The 24,487-nt window shown below is 43.8% G+C and overlaps 1 protein-coding gene across 1 annotated transcript in view; it reads left to right on the forward strand.

Moving 5' to 3' along the window:
- Nucleotides 1-24,487, forward strand: part of B3GALT1 (beta-1,3-galactosyltransferase 1) — a 274,615-nt gene that overhangs the window by 136,632 nt on the left and 113,496 nt on the right. The window contains exon 2 of the mRNA XM_060257346.1: nucleotides 10,340-10,458. The gene's annotated coding sequence lies outside the window, so the exon portion shown is untranslated. The remainder of the gene's footprint in view (nucleotides 1-10,339; nucleotides 10,459-24,487) is intronic.

The following is a 24,487-nucleotide window of genomic DNA, read 5'->3' on the forward strand; positions in this document are numbered from 1 at the left end:
GTGAGAAATGTCTGGATGGTAGCAACTGTAACACAATTGTTCACTTGGATTATTGCCAAAATAAATTCAGCATTTTTTGTTGGGGAGGGAAATTTGAGACACAAGGTGTTGCACTTATTCCATGAATGTCTGGCTGACTCAGGCAGAAAATTGCTCAAGGTGCATATAGATTTTGTACCTAACAAACTGGTTACCACCAAAGGACAGGGAGGGAAATACAAAAATTGTAAGCACCGTGAGTCATGTTACCTGAAGAGATTTTACTTGGTGCCTCTTCAGAGAGCTGAAGGGGCTCTTTGTGGGCTGACCTCATGATGTTCCAGCTGCATGCTTTTGTGGAGAAGCACCTCCTCCTCATTATTTAACGATACAGACAAACAAGTTAGGCCAGAATTTACCCTGAGATAATCTGATCACATGTTTCAGCTCAGAATTTACAAGTAATATGTAATCTATCGATGAAAATCAGATATTAGTAACAACATCGAGGCCTAGTTTCAAAATAAGCACTGAATACAGATGTGGTGGAGTTTTTACATACCTCACAGGGTTGTTATTAGGATAAAAGGGCTGAGAGGAGAACACTGTAAGGCACTTTGGGTCCCCACTAAGAAAACAGGTGAGGTATATATGAAGTAGATGTTCTTCATATTTATCAAGGGGTGGATACTAGTTAGATTAGTAATCTATGGTGGGGTGGGGAAGGTATTTTCTAAAATGTAATTTGCCTCTGTTTAGTGATGGTTTTCAGATTTCATGATACTAAATGTTGTTCATGAGCTATGAAAGATACAATTACTTGAGGTTTTTTTATTGAACATACTCACATTTCATTAAAATACATGGCTTTGCCCCCTGCCCTTAGGAGTGCCCTCCCTCCTTTCTGTACCTGGCACCATTGGTGAATATCTTCGTGTGTCAACCCAAGACTGTTACACTTGTTAATGGATTGATTATTCCCTCTGTATCTGTTGCTTTTTTTGTCTTGTTGTGGTTTGATATTAACGTTCTTGTTTGATGCTACTGATGAGCAAGGTAGCAGTGCTTATATTTCAGGTAAAATTTTAAGGTAACAAGACTATTCATTTAACACAACTATTATTAAAAGCCAGAAAACAGCTCTCTGCTGGGAAGCTAAAAATATATCATACTGTACAACTCGAGCTAAGAGACATCACCTAGAGTGCTAGCATCTGGTAAGGGGAAAGAGGACGTGGGAACTAGGTGGAGGCCAAATGAATGGGTCACAGGCAAAGCGAATGTCTGATAGATTGTTTTGAGGAGCTGGAACTGGACAGACCGTAGACCAGTGATGGCGAACCTTTTAGAGACTGAGTGCCCAAACTGCAACCCAAAACCCACTTATTTATCGCAAAGTGCCAACACGGCAATTTAACCTGAATACTGAAGTTTTAGTTCAGAAAAAACAACTCATAGTGAAATTAACAAACTGAAAGAACATTTGGTCTGGATAGCATTTGCTTAGGAAACCAACAAAATAGTAACATGTCAGAATGGGAGAATGATAGTGAGAGTGTCATAATGCAATAAATGGAGGCTGTTCATTGCTCTGTTGCTTGCAGGTCTGGGTTAAACTGAGAACATGCCTTTCCCAGAGGAGCTCCTGTCCACCTAATTTACTTTTGAACATGTAACATTCATTATAAACATCATTCTAGTTTGCCATTAGTTCATATGCCCACTCTGCCCTGGCAGCTTGCTGGGAAACCTTGGACCAGTAATATACTCTGAGTTAACCCACCTCATAGGTTCGTTGTGAGGATAAAAGAGAAGGGGAGAGTGTGTCAAACCACTTCAGTGTCCTTTTGGGGAGGAAGGCAGGGGATACATGATGTTAGTTAATAAATTAAGTGATGAAAGGAGTCCACTGATTTATATGGCTAAATCTGAGTCCAGCAGCACCTTAGAGAACAAGATTTTTGAGTGTCAAAGCTCCTTTTTTTCTAATTGAGGGAGCTCTAATGCTGGAAAGCTTGTGCCCCCTCCCCTAAATCTTGTTGGTCTCTAAGTGCTCCTGGCCTCGAATCTAGTTGTTCTATTATGGACCAGCATGGCTATCCTTGGAAACTTCAGGGATAGTCTGAATTGTATTAACTAGAAAATCTGATGTGAGAAAGGAAGGCCAGTTTGGTGTAGAGGTTAAGTGCGTGGACTCTTATCTGGGAGAACCGAGTTTGATTCCCCACTCCTCCACTTTCAGCTGCTGGAATGGCCTTCGGTCAGCCATAGCTATTACAGAGCTGTCCTTGAAAGGGCAGCTTCTGGGAGAGTTTCTCTCAGCCCCACCTACCTCACAGGGTGTCTGTTGTGGGGGAGGAAGATAAAGGAGATTGTGAGCTGCTCTGAGACCCTGAGATTCAGAGTGAAGGGTAGAATATAAATCCAATATCTTCTTCTTTCTTTAAACTAAAACTGCAATCCTGTGCATGGGAAGAGAGTAGGTGCCACAGTGCTCACTGTGGATTACTTCCAAGAAACCATGGAGAGCAAGCCCAATGAGGAAAGGTTAAGGGACTTGGGGATATTCAGTCTGGAGAAGAGGAGGCTGAGGGGGGAGACATGATTGCTCTTTTGAAGTATTAGAAGGACTGCCACTTAGAAGAGGGCAGGGAGCTGTTCCTGCTGGCAGCAGAGGAGAGGACTGGGATAGGAAAAACTTTTTAACAGTAAGAGTTATTCAACAGTGCCATCAACCCCCTCACTGGCAGTTGCTGAGCAGCAGCTGGACAAACACTTGTCAGGGATGCTCTGGAAAACCAGAACAGCAGTGCAACAGTTCAAAAACAGCTTATCAACAATTTGCCTTATGGTCCCTGTAGCTTGAAAGAGCTCTGCTCAGATATTGCTATCAGAAGCATCATATTTGAAAGCAAGGAAGCCTGCAGTTCCTCCCTTTCCACTCCTAAATCAGAGGCAATCCCGGCTGCTGTTTCTGCCAGATTAGTGGGATCCAACATTTCCTGTAATAAACCCACATCCCTTCAAAAAAACATGCTTGATTCAAGGTCCTGATCTCTCTTCTCCACCCACTCCATCCCCACACACCCATGCTCTCTTCTTCCTTTCAGCTTGGACCATGCCACAACAGTTTTGAAATATGAAATGAAAGCAGGTCTTGGCCACATGAAAATGTGAAGCTGCCTTATACCCATCTCTCTAGTGCAGGGGTGGCCAAACTGTGGCTCGGGAGCCATATGTGGCTCTTTCACACACATTAAAAAAGTAAAGGTAAAGGTTGTCTCCTGTGCAAGCACAGAGTCATTACCGACCCATGGGGTGATGTCACATCATGAAGTTTTCTTGGTAGAAGTTTTAGAATTTCCCAGTCATCTACACTTTCCCCCCAGCAAGCTGGGTACTCATTTTACCGGCCTCGGAAAGATGGAAGGCTGAGTCAACCTTGAGCCCACTACCTGAGCCCAGCTTCTGCTGGGATCAAACTCAGATTGTGAGCAGAGCTTGGACTGCAGTACTGCAGTTTTACCACTCTGTGCCACTCTGCTCCTTCCAACAGCAACTAGATACTTACAAAAGTAGACACTGTCAGCTGTATCCCATCACTTAAGTGTCACCAAGTCATAGCTGACTTATGACAGCCCCAGCAAGGGGCTTTCAAGTGAGAAGCAGAGATGGTTTGCCATTGCCTTCCTCTGCAGAGTCTTCCTTGGTGGTCTCCTTTCTGAGTATCAGCCCTGCTTAGCTTCTGAGATCTGATGAGATTGGGCTATACCATGCTGCCTTCCCTCCCGATTGCATCACATTAGCACATGTTCAAGAAGTGAGCAAAACTCACATATCCCCCATGGCATGTATTCAACAATGGTTTCTTTCTAAGCCAAAGAGTCTAAAAGTTGGAGTTCCCAGAAATATTGGTGTTTTTCTTGACAACATATAAAAGTGAAGCTGCTGATAGAACCTGACAGGGTTAAGGTGATTCACTATCCAAAAGAAATTTGCTACATCAGAAAAAGAGTCATCGCTTTTGATCACAGCAACACTGATCATTGTGAGGTGTTAGGAATATAACACATCTGTAACATGAACGGAATTGCAGTGTACCATTAAGGACACTTTCCTGGAATTAAACCACTGAAAATGTAGCAAGCCGTTGCAATAAACAAATTGCTCGAGAGTCTTTTATTAAAACTTGGCAGGGTTTTTAATGTGATCCTGTTACAGCAGCAGAATAACTCTTAACCAAATACCTCCCTGCCTTACTAAATCCATATTGATATTTTGAGAGTAATTTATTCTTCTTCATAGGTAAATTCAGTTTAAGTTAGGCAAAGGTGTTGAATTAGATGACTTTGAGATAACTTCCAGTTCAGGAACCTTGCATTTTAATCAGGAATAACTAGATGAACTCATCTGTCTCCTCTAGCACGAAAAATGTTTATTTTAAATCAATTAGCCATAAATCGATTCATCTTCTCTCTCTCCTGTCAACACACAAAACACCTTTATTGCAAATCATTTGTCCAGATCATTTTGTTCATTACCGTGCTCCAAGCACAGCACACATTTTTATTTTTACCTTAAATTTAATTTCATAGACGTCTTACCATGTGATCACATGATATACAGTTGTGTCCTTTGTGCCTGCTGGCTCCCAGAAAAACAGCATGCAGCTCTTTGCAGGAGAATATCAGCAAGTCTGCACCAACAAAGTGAAATATGCATGGCCATGCGAGCCGTGGTGGGAACTTGGCAACTTTAGCTCTGACCTAAACAAGGACACCAACCTCCCATTTGTATGAAGTTCTTCCACAGGAGGCTGAATCTTCACATGCAGTATAATAAGGCACTGGATAGGCTGTAGGGATGCAGACAGAATTTTTATTTGTTTTTGACTTGTTTTTGTTTGTTGCAAATCAAGATTCCTTGATATGGCAGGTGTTGGGAGGTGTTATTGGATTCAGTTGGTGCATCCCTTGGTTTCACTGAGAAGCAGAATTCCTGGCGTTAATACTGAGGAGGAGGTTGCCCTGCCCCACCAGATTCAAAGGAGGCGCGAAGCCCCATTGGGTGTTACAATATTCAGATGGCCAATAGAGAGGTGTATCTGTTCAACATGTGCTTGTTGCTGCATCTCTCCTGAGCAGGCTTTTGCTGATGGCTGCTGCCCACCTTTAGGCAGCACGGAATTAGCCAGTTACCAACTGGGGCCGAGCTGGAATTTGCGGGGGGGGGGGGGGGGGCTATCTCTGGTTGGCTTCACAGGTGCCTTTTTTCAATTGCTGCGTTATGTCACAGTGAGGGTGGTTAATTAGGCATGGTCCTTAACTGTTTAGGCCATACCTAGTTTGGCAGGGATTGGGTGGGCTGATAATGATAGGAAAGGTCGATCGACAAGCACCCCAAGACTTTCAGAGTGGTGGAGGAAGTGTCTGGAAAAAGCACATCACTGGCTACTGAGAGCCAGTTTGGTGTAGTGGTTAACTGTGCGGACTCTCATCTGGGAGAACCGGGTTTGATTCCCCGCTCCTGTGCTTGCTGCTGGCATGGCCTTGGGTCAGCCATAGCTCTGGCAGAGGTTGTCCTTGAAAGGGCAGTTGCTGTGAGAGCCCTCTCAGCCCCACCCACCTCACAGGGTGTCTGTTGTGGGGGAGGAAGATAAAGGAGATTGTGAGCCGCTCTGAGATTCGGAGTGGAGGGCGGGATATAAATCCAGTATCTTCTTTTTCTATGTGACAGGGTGCGGCTGTGAAGGAGCTGCCCTTGGTGCTGATCGACACCTTTTGGAACCTGGTAGTGGCTGTGCAATGCATGAGGTGAGGGAGATAGGGCTGATGCCTCTTGGCTGATGATAATAGACAATAAACATGGTGAGCAGGTGCTAATAAAGATGCTTGCTGCGTTTGACATCACCACAGGGCTCAGGGCAGGTTAGAACTAATATAAAACAATTAAAACAGTATTAAAACCAGGGCTTTTTTTGGTAGCAGGAACTCCTTTGCTTGTTAGGCCACACCCACCTGTTGTAGCCAATCCTCCAAGAGCTTACAGGGCTCTTATTACAGGACCTTCTGCAAGCTCTTGGAGGATTGGCTACATCGGAGGTGTGGCCTAATACGCAAAGGAGTCCCTGCTATAAAAAAAAAACCTGATTAAAATTATTAAAACTATATAGATAACACAGCACACCAGATGGCAGTCAGGCACAGATGAACAATGATCCCAAAATTTCTGCTTGTTAGTGTGGCTGCAATGGACCAAATACTGGGCAGTGGGCAGAAATCACTGTCAGTAGCATAAACAGGGTAGAGCAGGGGAGGCTGATGTAATTAGACACCAGCCAAAAGCCAAAAGCCTGGTGGAACATCTCCATTTTACAGACTCTGTGAAACTGAAACTAATCCTGCAGGGCTCTGATCTCACTTGGGAGAATGTTCCACCGGGCCAAAAAGACTCTGGCTCTGGTTGAGGCTAAATGGATGTCTTTTGAGCCTGGGGATCACCAGCAGCTGTTGGCCTGACAAGCATAAGGCTCTTCGAGGGACATATTGGGAGAGACTGGTGCAGATCAAGTTTAATTAATTAAACTAGTTAAACCTAAGCTGTTGTCTCATATTTTCTTGGAATGGGTGTCTGGGGCAAACCGCCGCTTTAACTGTAATTCCCACGTGTAATCGCTTTTTATGAAAATGTCAGAAATTGATCTCCTCACTGAAGGAATATTCTACTCCCAGCAGATATCACAAAGTTTGCGATACTGGATGCACTTAAATTCTCATCTGCAGATCAAATTGTGAGGAAAGAAATGCTTCAGATATCCCAGTGCATAGAGATAGAGAGAGAAGAAAGCCCTTTTCACATGTTACACTGATCATGTGTACATTATTGATGTATAGACGGACTTCTGTTTGAGAGGAAATGTCACGTGTGTTCATATTGCGATGACACCAAAGACTAGTACTTGGATCAGTGTGACATTCAGCTTGACATGGGTCGAACATAACATGAGAATTACTTGACACACATATAAAGAAAAATCAGGTGTACAGTGTACATGATTGTCCCTGCACCACTTTCGTTGTGACTTGTGAACAGGGCTGAACTTTTATCTTCTTGTCCATGCATTCTGTTTATGTAACGGAAAACCAGGCAATATTACACACAAAGGGAATTCATGTATATGGCCAAGGACCTGCCTACCTTAGGGACCATCTCTCACCGTATGAACCCCAGAGAACACTGAGGTCAGCAGGGAAGAACCTGCTGACTATTCCCGGGCCAAAAGAGGTAAAGCTACAGAGTACCCGCACTCGGGCCTTCTCTGCTGTGGCTCCACGCCTATGGAACCAGCTTCCGGAGGATATGCAGGCCCTGCGGGACTTTGAACAGGGTTCCGCAGGGCCTGCAAGACCATCCTTTTCCGAATGGCCTTTACCGACCAAGAAAAAGACTGCTGAGCAAGCTTACCATCTGTATAATAGCACCAACATATTAGTTAATTTATTGCTTTTAGAATTTTAAAAGAGTTTTAATTAAATTGTTGAATTGTATTCCATTGTTAAATGTTGTATAATGTAAATTATTGACTTGTGTTGTTAGCCGCCCTGAGCCTGCCTCGGCGGGGAGGGCGGGATATAAATAAAAATTGATTGATGTAGATAGATCCAGGTGAGCAGCCATGTTGGTCTGAAGCAGTAGAACAAAGCAAGAGTCAAATTGCATCTTTAAGACCAGCAAAGTTTTATTCAGAATGTAAGCATCAGACAAAAGTATGGAATGGCAAGCAGTCCTAAAATTAAAGTGGGCAGTGAGTTAGTATGCAGAGTCGTGGAAATGTTTTTTAGCAGATTAAAAAAGTCACAAATTGGGGTCTGGTGTTTGTTAGTTGATGTTAACTGTGCTGAGACAGCAACAGTCAAGTTGGAATAGCATATTGATGTCCATGTACTAAACCCATTAAGTATCCTGGGTGTGAATTGCAATAAATAAGAGTCTGTTGTAAATGTTAGCTCTGGGTTAAAACGAGGGCATAGGTTTCTCAGGGGGTTGATTTAAACATGCCACACGCACGTAAACGTAATTCTAGTTTGCCATTAGAAAAAAGAATACATTAAAATATAGCGGAAGATGGGTAATGAGATAAGCAGCCAGTATCCCTATTTGAGTATGTCAATACAAAAAACATTATTCTGATACACTATTCTAAAAGAGAAATACATTGGAATACTGTGGATATATAGCTATACCTGGTGAAAACGGCTTTAGTATATGTAATGAGATAAAAAAAAACAATATCCCTCAGTCCTGGGAAGGTGTTTCTTCCAAGTTTCATAATAATTTGTAATTCAGCAATTTCCCTCTCCATGCTGTTCTTGAAGTACCTTTGCAGCAAAAAAGAGACTTTGAGGTCACCCATTGAATGTTCTGAAAACTACTGAAACATCTAATCAGTGTTCTGTGCCACAAACGAAAGCTGCTCAAGGATATAAGGCCATACAGGATATGACCATACAGCTTACCCTCCAAAGTAGCCATTTTCTCCACTGATCTCTGGAGCCTGGAAATCGGTTGTGATTCTAAGAGATCTCCAGGGCCCACCTGGATTTTGGCAGCCCTAGTTGATGATTAGCAGATGGGTTAAGCCTTCTAGTTGACTCCCCATTCCCTCCTTTCTCCATGCTGCTTCTCCCTTACCCCCAAAGAAATGGAAATTAAAAGTACCAAGCAGTGGGCAGATTGCCACCTGAAAAGTAGCCAGACTTAATTTCCGTTTGGATCTGAACATTAGAGGAAACTTCATTTGGATTTGTTACTCTTCTAAAGTTAGCAAATGGTTGCACTGGATTTTTTGTCTATTACATTCTGAATGCACCTGCCTCATGGACTGTACCACTTCAGCCTACAGGTGGAAGTTTCCATTTTAAAGCTGCCCATGTTTTAGCCCCATCTACTACTTGATGTGTCCTTTGCATATTAGGCCACACACACCTTCTTACAGGGCCCACTGTAAGCTCCAGGAGGATTGGCTACACCAGGGGTGTGTGCCCAGAGCTGGCTCACCCACTAGACAAACTAGGCAGTTGCTTAGCGCACTGGGAGGAGGTAGTGCCAAATTGGACTCCCCCTCCTCCCAGTGTCCATTACAACTTCCTAGTTTGCTTGCCTGCCTCCCCACCACCACTGCAGGCCCCCCACTGCAGCCCACCTTCCCTCCCTCCCCGGCACTGCAATGCAGCCACGCTCTGTCGCCCCCCCCCCCATCACAGCGTGCCAAGATGTACCACACTGAGGCTGGGCTGCACCGGCTTTGATGCAGCCAGCATGCCATCTAATGCTTTGAAGCCCATGCAGGAGAAGGCTTTGCTCCCCCTCACTTCTGGTTCCAGGAAGGAGGGGGAAGAAGCTTCAAAGCATTAGATGGCACACCAGCCATATCGAAGCAAGTAGGGCCCAGCCTTGGCGCGGCTTGGTGCACTCTGAGGAGGGGGCGGTGACAGAGCATGGCTGCATTGCAGTACCGGGGAGAGAGGGAAGGCGGACAGTGGTGGGGCTGCGGTAGGGGGACTGAGCCTCATCGTGCAGGTGATGGAGCACAGCGCCACATTGTGGCATTGTGAGGGCTAGGGGGGTAGTGCTATGCACCCTGAGGCAAACACTGTGTGTGGCCTAATATGAAAAAGAGTTCCTGCTACAAAAAACCCCTGCATATTTGAAAAGTGTGTGAGTTAGTGACTCAGACATTCCTTGCTCATTCATGTATGCAGTCCCTTCAAGTGTTTTTTTGAAGCCTAAGATAACATGGGGACAAGACTAGTGATTGCAAAGTGAGTGCTATTTGCTAATCATCTCCTATTAATACAACTGATGACTTCTGCATCGCCGACATCAATTTTAACTTGACTCCTTTTTTGCCAGTGAATTGAAATTACAGCTATTTTAGCATGGGATATCCTCTGATCTGTAAGCCATCACTTTGTAGCCCTTGTGGCGTCTTCATTTTCAATAAAGCCCATACTGATTGTGCCATAACAGCAAAAATGCAGGTATTGAAAAGTGGTTTGTTTGTTTTTTTTTGCCCCATCTGGCCTTCCCCTGTGCCCATCTGTTTCTTTCACTCAGTGTGCCGGAAGGAATCTTGCTTCATGAAACAGAATCTAAACCCCTGTCGTAAGCCCTGTATAAGTCACCCAACCTACGCCATGGCTAAGTCTGCCCAAGAATAATCACTGTCCCAACATTCATCAGATTGGTTTGTGTGGGGTGTGTGTATGCTATCACATATGAGCAGCCCTTTCCCTCCCCACCCTAAAATACAGTTTGGACAGAGCGGATTTACTTATTAAGAAATATTCTCTGCTTTCAGCTGGTGATATGTTTCTGGCATGGGAAAAGGTACCACTGAGCCCTGTTCTTCCAGCTCAGCGTTTAACTACACATGGGAGACTTCTGCACAGACTATTGCTTGATGCTGTTGTCTGAATGGTAAGTACTGCGCACCTGTTATGTTAACAAATTCTTTGGCGAAAGGGCAGCTTAAATGCTGCAGTATCAACAATTAACCACATGCCTGTGTTCTATAGCATTTTTCCTTTTAACTACGTGACAGTTCATAAGGTCAGTGTTTGATTCTGTTGTGATGGTGCCTTGGTCCGATACTAATTTCTGGTCTTTTTTATTGCTTTCTTACGTACAGTGTAACATAAATCCCTTTGTGGCCCACAAGGGCAATTCATCCGTTCCTCCACTTCCATTTATTAAACTAAGAGTAGTGAATTCAACTTTTATTTAGAAGCTGCCACAGTGCTTATTGAGCATGATCCAGCCACAGTTAAACCCGGTTGATTTTGCTGGTTGAAATTTACACACCCGGTAAAATCAATTGGACCAAAAAGTATCTCACTTTCACTTCATCGTGCCCTTTGAGAGGATAACTCTCAACTATTTGTATTCCTCCAAGTCTTATGCATCTTATGCTATATAGATGTAAGTCCTTGGAATGAAAGGTGGTGTTTTTTTTTTTAAATAGTTGCCAGGTTTCCTGGGTAACAGGTGGAGGGTGGGGTTTGGGTTGTTAGCTCCAGGTTGGGAAACTCCTGGAGATTTGGGGGAGGAGCCTGGGGAGAACAGGGACTTCAGTGGAATGCAATGGCATACAGTCCACCCTCCAAAGCATTTTCTCTGCAGAAAGCAATCTTTGTAGTCTGGCGATGTGCTGTAATTCTGGGGAATCCCCAGGCTGGCATACCTATTATCCTCAGTCAGGACACATCTGATAGCAGCATATTAGCAATGCAATCCCATGTGTTTTTACTCAGGACAGAGCCCCTCTATGTTCAATGGACATTAATGTGAGATAAATATGCATATAGGTGCAGTGTTAGAAATCTTGTTTAATAAGTGGAATTCTGAATATGGTCTTTCCAATGCAATCCTTAGCGAAGAGACACCATTCTGAGTGTGGTGGATTCAGAAAGGTGTAACTCTGTTAAGGATTGCACTGTTTATTCCACAATGCTGATTCTTCTGAAAATGGTGAATTTAGGACCTCTGTTAATTAGATCTCTGGCTCTGACCATGTTTCACCTTCTTATGCTTCAAAGCCTAGTGTGGCCATCAGAAAGGTACTATTTTTACATTCCTGGCTTCACAGGGGTGATGCTGCAGCAAACAGGGTCGTATTTCAAATTATTCACAATTATTTCCAAGGTACTCTCTAAAACACTGTGGCATTAATTAATTTAGCACACAGCTGAGGTGATCCTCACAGACACTCACTTTGCAAATGATTATTTCTGCCGCAGAAAATTAGACACAAAATCAGACACTTCAGTAATGCATTCTCCTTCTGTGATTCTCAGCAATTGAAAGTAATGAATTACTTCCCCTTTTGACACATGAAGAAGCTTTTATGATGTGAGATGAGTTAAAAAAAATATATGCAATTTGAATTTAACTCGGAAATCAAAGCACTTCCCCGTGATGAAAATGGGACATGCGCACACACAAATCCTTCACAGTAATAGCATTAAATGTACTAAAAGTTCCATCACGAGATCAATGATGGGGCTGTTGGCTACTTTATAAAGGTAAGGATAGTGATTTTGAAAGCTTTTATGTGTACATATCAATAGGCATAAACCATATATCCGTTTAATGGCAAAAGCTCTGAGTATTTAAAAATGAAAGTAAATGCTGAATGGTTTATATTAATCTTAACCCCACACACACACACACACACACTCACCATTTAAAGCAGTAATTAATCTCCATGAAAGCCAGAGTGAGTTTTAGCATGGATTTTCCTGACAGGTGAATAAGAAGAAGAAGATGAAGATGATATTGGATTTATATCCCGCCCTCCACTCCGAGGAGTCTCAGAGGGGCTCACAATCTCCTTTACCTTCCTCCCCCACAACAGACACCCTGTGAGGTGGGTGGGGCTGGAGAGGGCTCTCCCAGCAGCTGCCCTTTCAAGGACAACCTCTGCCAGAGCTATGGCTGACCCAAGGCCATGCCAGCAGGTGCAAGTGGAGGAGTGGGGAATCAAACCCGGTTCTCCCAGATAAGAGTCCGCACACTTAACCACTACACCAAACTGGCTAGAATAGCAGTTCTAACTCAAATTTTTCAACCCAGCATTAGTCAGAGTATGAATTTTATTTTATTTTATTTTATTTGGGGGGGGGGGGTGAAAACTAGAGAACCAACCTCGTGTGGTAGTTAGAATGTCAAACTAGCATCTGGAAGATCCAGGTTCGAATCCACACTCTGCCATGGATGTTTACTTGGTGACCTCGGACCATTCACTCTCTCTCAGCCTAGCCTGTCCACAGGGTTGTCATGACAATAAAGTGGAGAAGAGGAGAACAGTGCTGTATAAGCCACTATGGTCCCCATTGGAGAGGAAAGTGAGCTTCTCCCCCCGCCCTCGCACACACACTCCAGGTGGTGGGAGGCAAATGTGACTACTGGCAAGAGACCTGACAACCTTCAATATAACTGACCACCAACCCGTTTCATGAGCTCCTAAACACAAACTGCTTGCCACTTGATAACAGCCAGCTACTATATGGAGAGAGAGAGAGAGAGAGAGAAGAAACAGGGCTCACTTTCTAGCAGGAGTTCCTTTGCATATTAGGCCACACACCCCTGATGTAGCCAATCCTCCAAGCAGGGCAGGATCTAGGGGAGAGCAGAGGGGGTGCTTGCCTCAGGTGCCGCCGGAGGGGCAGGGTGCCAAATTGGGTATGGAGTCCATTCTATTCTTTGGGCCCATAAGATAGAATGGGCCCATAAGGGGGCATCATTGTTTAATTTTGCCCCCCTCAAAAAGCACGTAGATGCAGTCCTGCCTCCGAGAGCTTCCAGGGCTGTTCTTACAGGGCCTACTGAAAGCTCTTGGAGGATTGGCTACATCAGGGGTGTGTGGCCTAATATGCAAGTGAGCTCCTGCTAGAAAGTGAGCCAGAGAGAGATTTATTTTAAGCCAAAGCTTATATGAGAGAACAAATTGCAATGCAGCTGCTATCCTTACCTTGCAAAGCATAACATTACTTTCTGGAAAATCAATGGCTATGGGTTGCATTTAATAGTTGCATTTAATAGTTGTCTTGAACCTTGGCAAGTGTCTTTCCACCAGTGGAGAAGGGAAACAATATAGTTGCCAGTTCCCTTTCCCAGATCCTCACATCATGTGCAGTGCAATTGCTGGGGGGGGGTGCCCTCTGAACCCCCACATTTTGAGGAGTTGTGGGCTTCAGGGGAGTGAAGAGGCAGGAAAGTTCCATTAGGTAAGCAGAGCTTTCCTTATAGTTTATTGGATCCATACCGATGAATAAGCATGGAAGACCCAGTGTCGGTGCTGGAGAAAAGCTCACCTAGTTCCAAAGGCCCTCTGAAGACCAAAGTGTTTATTTCTCTGGTTTCCAAGAAAGGTGGGCTAAATATTCTCTTAATAAAATAAATAAGGTTTGAGCAAGGTGTGAGGAGGCTAAAACAGTGGGGGCCAAATGGACTTAGGGGAAGCACAAAACCATGATGCCTGGGAACCTCAACACAAAAGACCCTTTTGGAGAAAGCCCACAAAGCAGATTTACCACCAGCTGACCTCAAGTCCTGGGCAGGTTGTTATGAACAGAAGTAGTCTTTCAGGTCCCTTGGACCCAAGCTGTTAAGGGCTTTAGGGTCAAAACTTTCACTTAGAATCGGGCCTGGAAGCAAACCAGAACTCCAGTGTAGTCGACTGGCATCCCGTTCACAGAGGATCTCAGTTAGGATCGTAGCTGCCATACCAGTTAAACCTTCTGGATTTTCTTCAGTAGCAGTCCAGCCCCATATAAAGCATGTTAGAGTTTGTGGTGGTTATAACAAAAATCAGGCCTTTACATTGTTGTTGTTTTAAATATCTTAGGTCCACTTAGTCCAAGTGGAGAGAACCAGAATGCACCTGCCAAGCTCATTCTGTTGCCTCAACCCAGAATCCCTAGTGAGAGTGAAAGGATAAATCTAATGAATTCATTTGTGAGGTGATAAAATCGCTACAAAGTGATGTTATCACGCTAGGTTAGAAGAGTGGCAAATATTTTGTTTGAACATGCCCTCATGTGGTGAGTGTTGGCATTTACCACTGAAAAGGTCTCACCGGGAACAATAGTGGACTGTGGGATGCTATATTTAGATAAAAACGTTACCACTCAAAACTGACATGATAAATTCTTTCCTTGGTTGCTTTACCGAAAAGTGTGGGTCCTCCCCCACCTTTGAGCAAGATTATAGTGTTAATGCTTTTTTATGCGGTCTTCTGTCCTGATTTTAATTAATTGTACTGTATTCAGATTAAGATCAATACAGATTTATTGTTGAGATGAGGTAGATATTAGTGCTGTTTTGGGGGCCCATTGGCCAGAAAGGTGGGGCATAATATGCAAATGATAAGCAGACCTTTAGACACCTATCATATATGTGATTTCAGTGACGGTTCCTTTAAAATAAAACTTGGACAGAGTTTGGCTGCTGTGAGAGAAAGCAAGATGGAACTCTTCCTTGTCTTGTGGGTTTTCAACTTGGATTTATTATTTTCATCCCTGTCAGGTTTTCTGTGCTTAATATGTTGCTAAGTAAACACAGAATGTGAGCAAGCCTTATTTTGGGCTCTCTGCTTTCTGTTTGGCACTGAAATGCTGAGCACCCTCCATGACCAAAGACAATAACTGCCCTGTCAGCTCTGTCACATTGCTTGGTTGCTTCTGCTGAGTTCGCTGTGAAGTGAAGCAGGCCTACAGATGTAATCCTGGCAAATCAGCAAAAACACTACTGAGCACCAAGAGCAAAATCTGTAGTAGAAATTAAAGGCAAAGTGCCAGGCCTTTTTCTGAGCAGACACGTTGCCAAAATGTGATGTGCATGAAAAAAAATGTACATAAGAAATAAAAATGAGCAAAATATTGATTTCAGAATTCAGATTCGGAATTATGGCCTTTCAGATTTGTTATTCAAAATTTAGAAATTGGGGATTTCTGAATATCTGGAACTCCATTGAAGTTAATATAAATCAGGACTTTTTTTTAGCAGGAACACACAGGAACGCAGTTCCCTCTGGCTTGTCATCAGGGGGTGTGGCCTAATATGGAAATGAGCCTCAGCTGGGCTTTTTCTACAAAAAACCCTGTGTGAAACAATGGTGATATCAGGGGTGTGGCCTAATATGCAAATAAGTTCCTGCTGGGCTTTTTCTACAAAAAAGCCCAAAAGCTGTTTCCCACTTTTTAAAAAAAGCACAACCACTTTTTACAAGGTTTCCTTCAGCCCCCCAGTGCCTGTACTAAGCATTGAGATGAGGCAAGTGCACACAGCGCCAGCCAATATTGTCAGGTGTTAGAAAGTGATGGCAAAGTGGGCATGGATTTTGATCAGTGCAGAGGCAACCAGGGCAGCACTGGCAAGGCACAGAGGACACCTGGTCCTGGGAGGTTGACAGATACCGTGAGCAGCACCAGCAGGCAGACTAGAGCTACAGACAGAGAGCAGTGAGTGGGTAGGAACTACTCCACCAGCATTGGGTACCGCACAGTTGAGTGAGTGAGCAGAGTCCTGGAGCAATAATTGGAAGAAGGGAATGGGAAGCAGGAAGAGGCAGCAGACTGACTGGTGGCATGCCCTGTACTGTGGACCATTCTGTTACTGAAAGGGAACCTCAGGAAAGCCCAGCAGTGGGTAGCTTTGTCCATAAGGAAAACCAGTCCCCCACCCACCCACCCCGATCTGAGGGTGTGGGCTAACAGCGTTTCTTGCCTGAGAGAACACCTGCTCAATGGGCACACTGGTTGGTGGGCAAGACATTACTCCCACTGATGAGTCTTCATTTGGCTGAGGCAATGCTCTCCCACATCAGATGCGTGTGTGTATTTGAAGAGGAGTTTTCTGCTAGTCACAATGCTGATTTGCACAGGGGAATTTTGCTGCACGTGTGGGCTGGAGGCAAACCATTCTGTGAGTCTAATTGCTAGGCTCTTGGCTGGAATGATCCACCCCCTAAACTCAAAAACACCACTACTGCTTCTCCCCGAGCTGCCAGTGTCGATCTCAGGGCTGATGCCATCCTTCTCTGGCACATCAGCCCGTTATATGAAAAGTGTCTCCCTCTCTTGCCTCTTGCTCTGGCTGGCTTGCACACAGGCACCACTGAACATGCTTGGGGTCCACTCTAATCTGCCCCATCTAATCTGCCAGTGCTTAACAAAGCAGCTGTCTGACAGATTGAGGGGGGGGGGGGAGCTCAACAAGGGCTGATTGTTCTCATCTTCCTTTCCCTGTCTCACTCCCCTCAGCAGAGGGTGCTGTAATGGCTACAGGCAGCGTTTCTGCAGCTTTCCCCATGTGTCAGCATCCTCTGCTGCAACTACATTTCATACTGCTTGGAGAATCTCTCCAAATGATCTTTATCTGTCTGTCTGTCTTTCTGCCTGTCTATTATCTATCTATCTATCTATCTATCTATCTATCTATCTATCTATCTATCTATCTATCTATCTATCTATCATCTATCTATCTATTTATCTATCATCTACCTACCTACCTACCTATCTATCTATCTATCTATCTATCTATCTATCTATCTATCTATCTATCTATCTATCTATCTATCATCTACCTACCTATCTATCTATCTATCTATCTATCTATCTATCTATCTATCTATCTATCTATCTATCCATCCATCCATCTATCTATCTATCTGTTTATGTCTTACAAAAGGCACCCAAATTTCATATAAAACATTCCTATTAATCTACAATCTACTTAAATCAGTCTTATTCCTAATATACACTAAAGCCGGGGTTTCAAGCTCATGTGTTATGAGGGCCAGATCTGACATAAATGAGACCCTGTTGGGCCAGGCCAAGTCTGGCTGGGCCATGTCAGGCCAGGCCATGTCTGTACCAATTTAAGATTAGGTAGCAGAGAATTAGACTTTATAAAGGGCACAGACAAATACAAAATTAAAGACTTTAAACACTATTAAAGGGTTTTTTTTAAAAAAAAAAACCCTTAAAACATGCTAAAAACATTAACACTCTTTGGTCTTAAAGCTGCTTTCTTTGTATTTCTCCTGTGGGTTACAGGGAACTGGGCAAAGGAAGCTCTGCCTCTTTCCTTCCTTCTCCAGGGGACCAGGAGGGGCAGGAGCCTCAGCCAATAGAAGGAAGAGACAATGGAGAAAATAGCAGTTTTGCTCTGTAGCTCCTGTGCAATTGAGCAAGCCTGGCAAAGCAAGCTGTCATGCAGAAGGAAGCAAGAGAGAGGGAGAAGGAAGCAGATGACAGCCAGTTGCCTGTGGACCTGATAGGAGCCCTCTGGGGACCTGATTTGGCCCCCGGGCCACATATTTGACACCCTTGCACTAAAGGGTAAAATCAAATGTAGGCTGAGCGACTAAGAAAGAGAAGACTATTTCAGCCTGAAGAGCACTAATCTCAGAAAATGATAAGAAGAACAACTGGTTTTACATCCCACTTTTCTGTACCCTAAGGAGTTTAAAATGACTTACAATTGCCTTCTCTTCCTTTCCTCACAACAGGCACCTTGCAAGGTAGCACCTTGTGAACTGTGAGTGCCTGCTCATAAAAAGCCCTGGTTGGAAAGGACCAATGTGAAAGTACCTTGTCTGTGTTTGTGTCTGTGCCTGCTTCAGGATAAGGGCAGGCTCATATCACACACAGGGCTTGCTCTCACCCTATCCTACCCTCCCTTAGCAAACCATGGCAACACCAATAAGGGGACACTGATTCTCTGCTCCCACCCCCTTGATGCCAGGTTGTCTGAGGAACATTTCCATTTCATATCTCAAAAAACCAGGTCAAACTGTCTGATGAACTGGTTTCACTTTTCTCCTCTTGCCATCAGCCTGGCTTGCTTTCAGGAGCCAATGGGACTGAATATCAGGAATTATCAGGACTAAAAAAATTAAAGAGTCAGAATTACTAATAACTAGTCCAAATATAGCATTAATCAATGTTTTTCAATACTTCTGAAAATGAATTCCCCATTCCTAACGTCAAAGGGAATAAGGATTACTTACTTATGGTGAATTTTTCTTTATTATTTGCTATACTGTATTGTTGTTTTTTTTAAAAAAAGAATAAAGATGTAGACCAGCTAAGATTGTCAACCATGAGGTGGTGGCTGAAGATCTCTCGCTATTACAGCTGATATCCAAGCAACAGAGATCAGTTCCCCTGGAGAAAACGGCCACTTTGGAAGGCAAACTCTATGCCCCATTGGTGCCTCCCTTCCCCTCCCCTCCCCCAGCCCCACCTTCCTCAGACCCCACCCCCCAAAATCTCCAGGTATTTCATAACCTGGGGCTGGCAACCCTAAGACCAACCAAACGATTTCTCATTCCTGACTTCATCACATGTGTGGACTGATACCCTTGTCCATAAGCGTAGCCTTCAAACTCTTTCACGGGAATTAAATTGCTCACTGGTGACATGATTCTCTCAGAGACTAGGACAGTTCTGCATTTTTTTTTTAACTTTGTCTCCCTTCAGAATATTTAGCATATTCATTTTCTTTGATCAGACACTACAGAGGGAATTTATTCTCACATTGCTTGTGCAATCAGCTAGCTTTGAATTCTGACTTTCATACAAAATCAGATATCTTCTTTGAGAAGTGCTACAACAAGGCAAATGAATGCAGGTCTTTGTAAATAAATACTAGGCAGTAGTTCAACAATCTAGAATATTTAGAACAGAATTGCACTCTGTTGGTTTAAAAATAAATCTGAGAGAGGAGAAAATTATTAGGCCTATATTGAAAATTTGAAGTTCTGTCATACACCACAATTATGTTACAATCAGATATTATTTTACAGGATTCTCTTAGTGATCATTAGTAGCAGCAATAGCGAATAATAACATCCCCGTGAAACAAGTGAGTTGGGAGAAGGCAGGATTGCTAATTGCCTAGTATTCTATTAGTCCAAACAGTAAATTTTGTTCTGTCAAGCTGAGAGTTGTGAAACCAGTAAACTCCAGATTAATTTGTAACAGGTTAATGCCTCCCCAATAAGGGAAGCCAGTTTGGTGTAGTGGTTAAGTATGCTGGCTCTTATCTGGGAGAACCGGGTTTGATTCTCCACTCCTGCACCTGCTGGTATGACATTGGATCAGTCACAAGTTCTTTCAGAGATGTTCTCAAGAACAGTTCCCTCAGACCTCTCTCATCCCACCTACCTCACAGGGTGTCTGTTATGGGGAGAGGAAGAGAAAGGAGATTGTAAACCACTCTGAGACTCCGAGTGAAGGGTGGGGTATAAATCCAATCTCTTCTTATTCTCTTCTGAAACACACACATGGAAATAAAGGGTCTCTTTGCATGTTCCAAAGCAACACTTTAACCTCTAAATCACAGGGATATGTAGAGACAGCTACTCTCTTAAAATTGAATTTCTGTTGGTTAATAGCTCTCTGACTGAAAGGAAGGCATACATGTGTTAATTCCAGGTGTCAAGTGAAAACTTTGTATCCCAGCCAAAGATCACTCATGTTTATGTTTTAAGATTTTTATTTAAAATCAATCTAATCATTCTTGAAACAAGTAAATATGAAAACATATTTGATATAAACTGTTCTTGCATACATAAATGAAATCAGAAACAGAGACATTTCATTCCTTCCTATCTAATGATATGTGGCCTTTCACACTTACCGGTGGAAACCAGAAGGGAGTCGGTATTGTGCCGCCTTGCAGTAATCCGAGACAGGGATGGGAGTTTTCAGACACATGTTTTTTTCCCCCGGTAGGGTTCCATGATGGAAGCAAGCCATTTCACACTGTTCTGCTTTTATCTCGCTTCCACCAGCGCCAGCCGTTTTTGCCTGCCGGCATGCGATCTCCGGCTTTTTTTTTTGGAACGTCGGGCAAAGATTGCTATAGCGCTATAGCAACGTGTCCATACCAAACCTTTAATGGCATAATAGATTCAGATAAAAATACACAGAATATAAAAATTTAAACATTGGAGATAAATCAAGATAAAACCGAGCTTACAGATGCATTCAAACATGGTCAGAATTAAATTTAAGGATGTCAGCCAGAAATTTTGCCACAGCCTCACTAACCACCCCCTCAGTATCACTCAATAAATAATAACAGGGTGGCAGAATAGACAAATCTGGAGAAAAAGAAAGCTTGCCAAATAAATCTTTACGGAGGTTATGGTACAAAGAACAATCAAGCAATATATGCTGGATTGAGTCAGGGGTATTTGCTCCACAGGAGCAAAGTCTGTCGGCTAAAGGGACTCGCTGATATCTCCCTTGTAAAACTTTGGAGGGAAACGTGTTTAGTCTAGCCAACATAAATGCCCTGCGATGACTTAGAGTGGTTAGGTCTGATAGATAATTGGGCATTTTGCCACAAAAAGCATAAAAACCTAAGGAAGCTGGAGAGCAAATATAAGGGTCAGTTGGCCGTAATTTCGTATCCTCCGATTCCCATAGTCTCAGTTTAATACATCTGAAGATATATGACTCATCAGCGGTAGAAAAATCATCTACCTCTAACCCCAATTGATTGAGTTTAGACAGAAGCACTGCTGTCCAGGATGAAATATATGGGTCTCTTTTCATACAATCAAGAAGGCTGTTGGGATCTGTTCTAAAATGAATTTTGAGCCAGAATTTAAACACTGCAATCCAGGCTTTTGTCTCCACCAAAGACTGACCCACTTCAGAGCAGAGAGCAAAGTAGGACACACATTTTGGCAAACCAAGAATTTGTCTAAAAAATGAGGCTTGAATGCCCTCCACTTTCCTGGTAAAAGCTGAGATCCAAATAGGGATACCATCGAGGATTTGGGCAAGCGTGTCACAACAGCACCACCATAGAGATGGCTAGGCTCCATTGAGATAAGTTACCAAGTTTCAGCGGCAGTGATCTCTGGCATCTTAATGGAACCCAGGCATCCCTATGGTGATGCTGTTGTGATACATCGCTATAGCACTATAGCGATCATGGCCCGACGTCAAAAAAAAAAAGCCCAAGATAGTGCGCCAGCGGGCAAAAAAGGGCGTGAAAACTGCTCCCAGATTAGATACTGGACATTTCACACAGCGCCCCATACCGATTTCAACCCGGAAGGAGGGGTTGAAAACTGGAAGAAGCTGCTCTTTGTTAGTAAAGACTCAGGCATGCCTCACTACCAGGACAGCCGCGGGACTGTGTGAAAAGGTGACAGTATTCCGGTAGCAGCCAGTTACTGAGTTGGGTCTGTCTGAAATGCCAGCAGAAACCCGTTACTGTTCAGTAACTGACCAGCTTCCATACCGGAATACATAGGCTGTGTGAAAAAGTTCAAAGTTAACATGCAATTTCTGAGATTCTCACCAAAGCACTTTTAGAAAGATTAGATAGCGTCACACAACCCACATCTGAAAGATTCAGGGGCCTTATGGGTGTGGCCAGGGCTTTTTTTGTAGAAAAAAATCCAGCAGGAATGCATTTGCATATTAGGCCACACCCCCTGATGCCAAGCCAGCCAGAATTGAATTCCTGTGCATTCCTGCTCCTGTGTGGCTATCTTATATAGGCTCAATTACATGGAACTCGCACTACCATACCAAAACCTTCCCATCTGTTACTTCTGATGATATGAGGTGAGCTCTTCTCTGAATTTAGAAATTTCCCATAAAAATGTATGTATCAAAACTGAACTGTCAGTTCAAAGATTTTTCTAGACATCTGTCCATCTATTCAAAGTTACCTCTACCCCAAGGATGGAATTGAGAATGTAGCTGAGAAAATAAAACTTGTATGTGTCTTGCTAAACTGAAAACTGAAGCAAATTGCTAGGCCGGCAGTTTGTTCAACCAGTACTTCTAATTGACAAGAGTTCATGACGCATCCAAAGTCTGCTTATAATCCTCCGAATTGTGACAGGTTCACTGTCCGACACGGAGAACACAACACCTCTTATGTAAAGTAACAGCATGGTGTGACCAGGGTGTGCCTTAGCATGAATATCCTTCAGGGAGCCTTGCAGATGCAAGTTCAAGTCTCCTTCCTCAACTGTGTTTTCTTTTGCCAAATACGCAGACAGACAAGAAAATGTAACCACTGCAGCAATGTTATTTACATGACTTGCTGTGGGTAGGGCTCAGGAGTTCCAGGTGAAGGGAACACAGACACTGGGGCACACATTAGTGACCATTCGCGAAAGGTATTCCTGATAACTGTTCAGTAGTTCACTGGGAAAAGTCACCCATGTGTTAATCAAGAGCCATAAGTTTGGGTCTTACCCAACAAGAAGGCAAAGCTGACATTTTGGATAAAAACAGGGTTTAAAAAAAAGGTAAAGGTAGTCCCCTGTTTAAACACCAGTCGTTTCCAACTCTGGGGTGATAACGCATCACAACATTTTCACAGTAGACTCTTTTATGAGGTAATTTGCCATTGCCTTTCCCAGTCATCTACACTTTTACCCCCAACAAGCTGGGGTACTCATTTTACCAACCTCGGAAGGATGGAAGGCTGAGTCAACCTTGAGCTGGCTACCTGAACCAGCTTCTGCCGGGATCGAACTCAGGTAGTGAGCAGAGAGCTTGGACTGCAGTACTGCAAAACAAAAGGAAGAGGCTGAATTAGAACCTATGGGTCACAAGCAGTCCTCTAACAACACAGGAACACAACCTTTCTTAGAACATTTGGATTCTTCCACCTGCCCTTATATCGGCACCACCCATACATATCAAGGCTGGTAAAGAAAGGCAGAGTACAAAGGAGATGTCAGGTGTCACATATCCAGAGCTGGTGCTTCAAATGCTATATGTGGCCAGGAAGTCCAAAATGGAGTCCCTGGCACGAGCAAGATTTAGCTCCACGGAGCATAACCACTGAGGATGGGCCACTCACGCTGACTGACTGCCTCACATGTCTATCATTTTGGTCAGCAATCCCATACACTATCTACCTGCTCAGTTCAGGAAGACTATTACCACCCGCAACTTCTGTTCATCCCAGCAGCCTTACACTGCATCCATGCCTACCCCGCCCTGTCTTGTAGGCTCCGTGGCTTATCAGACACCATCAGTGAGACTATTTTGAACATTTCTGTCCAGTACTTCCTGTGTAGTGCTTTTCAAAGTGGATTTTGACACTGTAGTAAAACAATGGCTCGGCAGTAAAATAATACAAATGCAAAGAGACAATGAATCTGGAAGGACTAAAACTAATTAAAAGCAGCAACGGTGTGTAAAAACATAGTAATCTAAAAACCATTAATACTCATAAAAGCCACTGTAGCATGTGTAAATATCATATATTCTGATAGTCAACAGGGGCACAGAAACAATTAGATTTTTCTGCAAACTTAGGGGGTCATTCCCAGGTTGGCAGAAAAATCTTAAAACATCACAAAATAGAGGGGGGAAGTTAAATTCCCCCCCCAAAAAAAACAAGAGCACAGTCTGTAGAGAGCCAGTTTGGTGTAGGAGAGCCAGTTTGGTGTAGTGGTTAAGTGCGCGGACTCTTATCTGGGAGAACCGGGTTTGATTCCCCACTCCTCCACTTGCACCTGCTAGCATGGCCTTGGGTCAGCCATAGCTCTGGCAGAGGTTGTCCTTGAAAGGGCAGCTGCTGTGAGAGCCCTCTCCAGCCCCACCCACCTCACAGGGTGTCTGTTGTGGGGGAGGAAGGGAAAGGAGATTGTGAGCCGCTCTGAAACTCTTCAGAGTGGAGGGCAAGATATAAATCCAATATCTTCTTGTATAAGTGCAGACAATGCTCCAATGTGCTGGCCAGATGGCTGGGTTGGGCTAGAAAGTCACTGCCGCCACCACTAGCATTACTGGGGCAAAGCAGCCAGGTTGGGTGGGTGGCCAAGTGGACAAACAGGGGAGTTGTCATCACTGGGAGGATGGGCAGGCGGTTGGTGGGGTGGGGGAGTCACCACCTCTGCCAGCCTTGAGGCAGGAAAGCTGCAGGGTTGTCAAGGGAGTCAGCGCCACTG

The sequence above is a fragment of the Heteronotia binoei genome, chromosome 16 (genome assembly GCF_032191835.1).
Source record: "Heteronotia binoei isolate CCM8104 ecotype False Entrance Well chromosome 16, APGP_CSIRO_Hbin_v1, whole genome shotgun sequence".
NCBI lineage: Eukaryota > Metazoa > Chordata > Lepidosauria > Squamata > Gekkonidae > Heteronotia > Heteronotia binoei.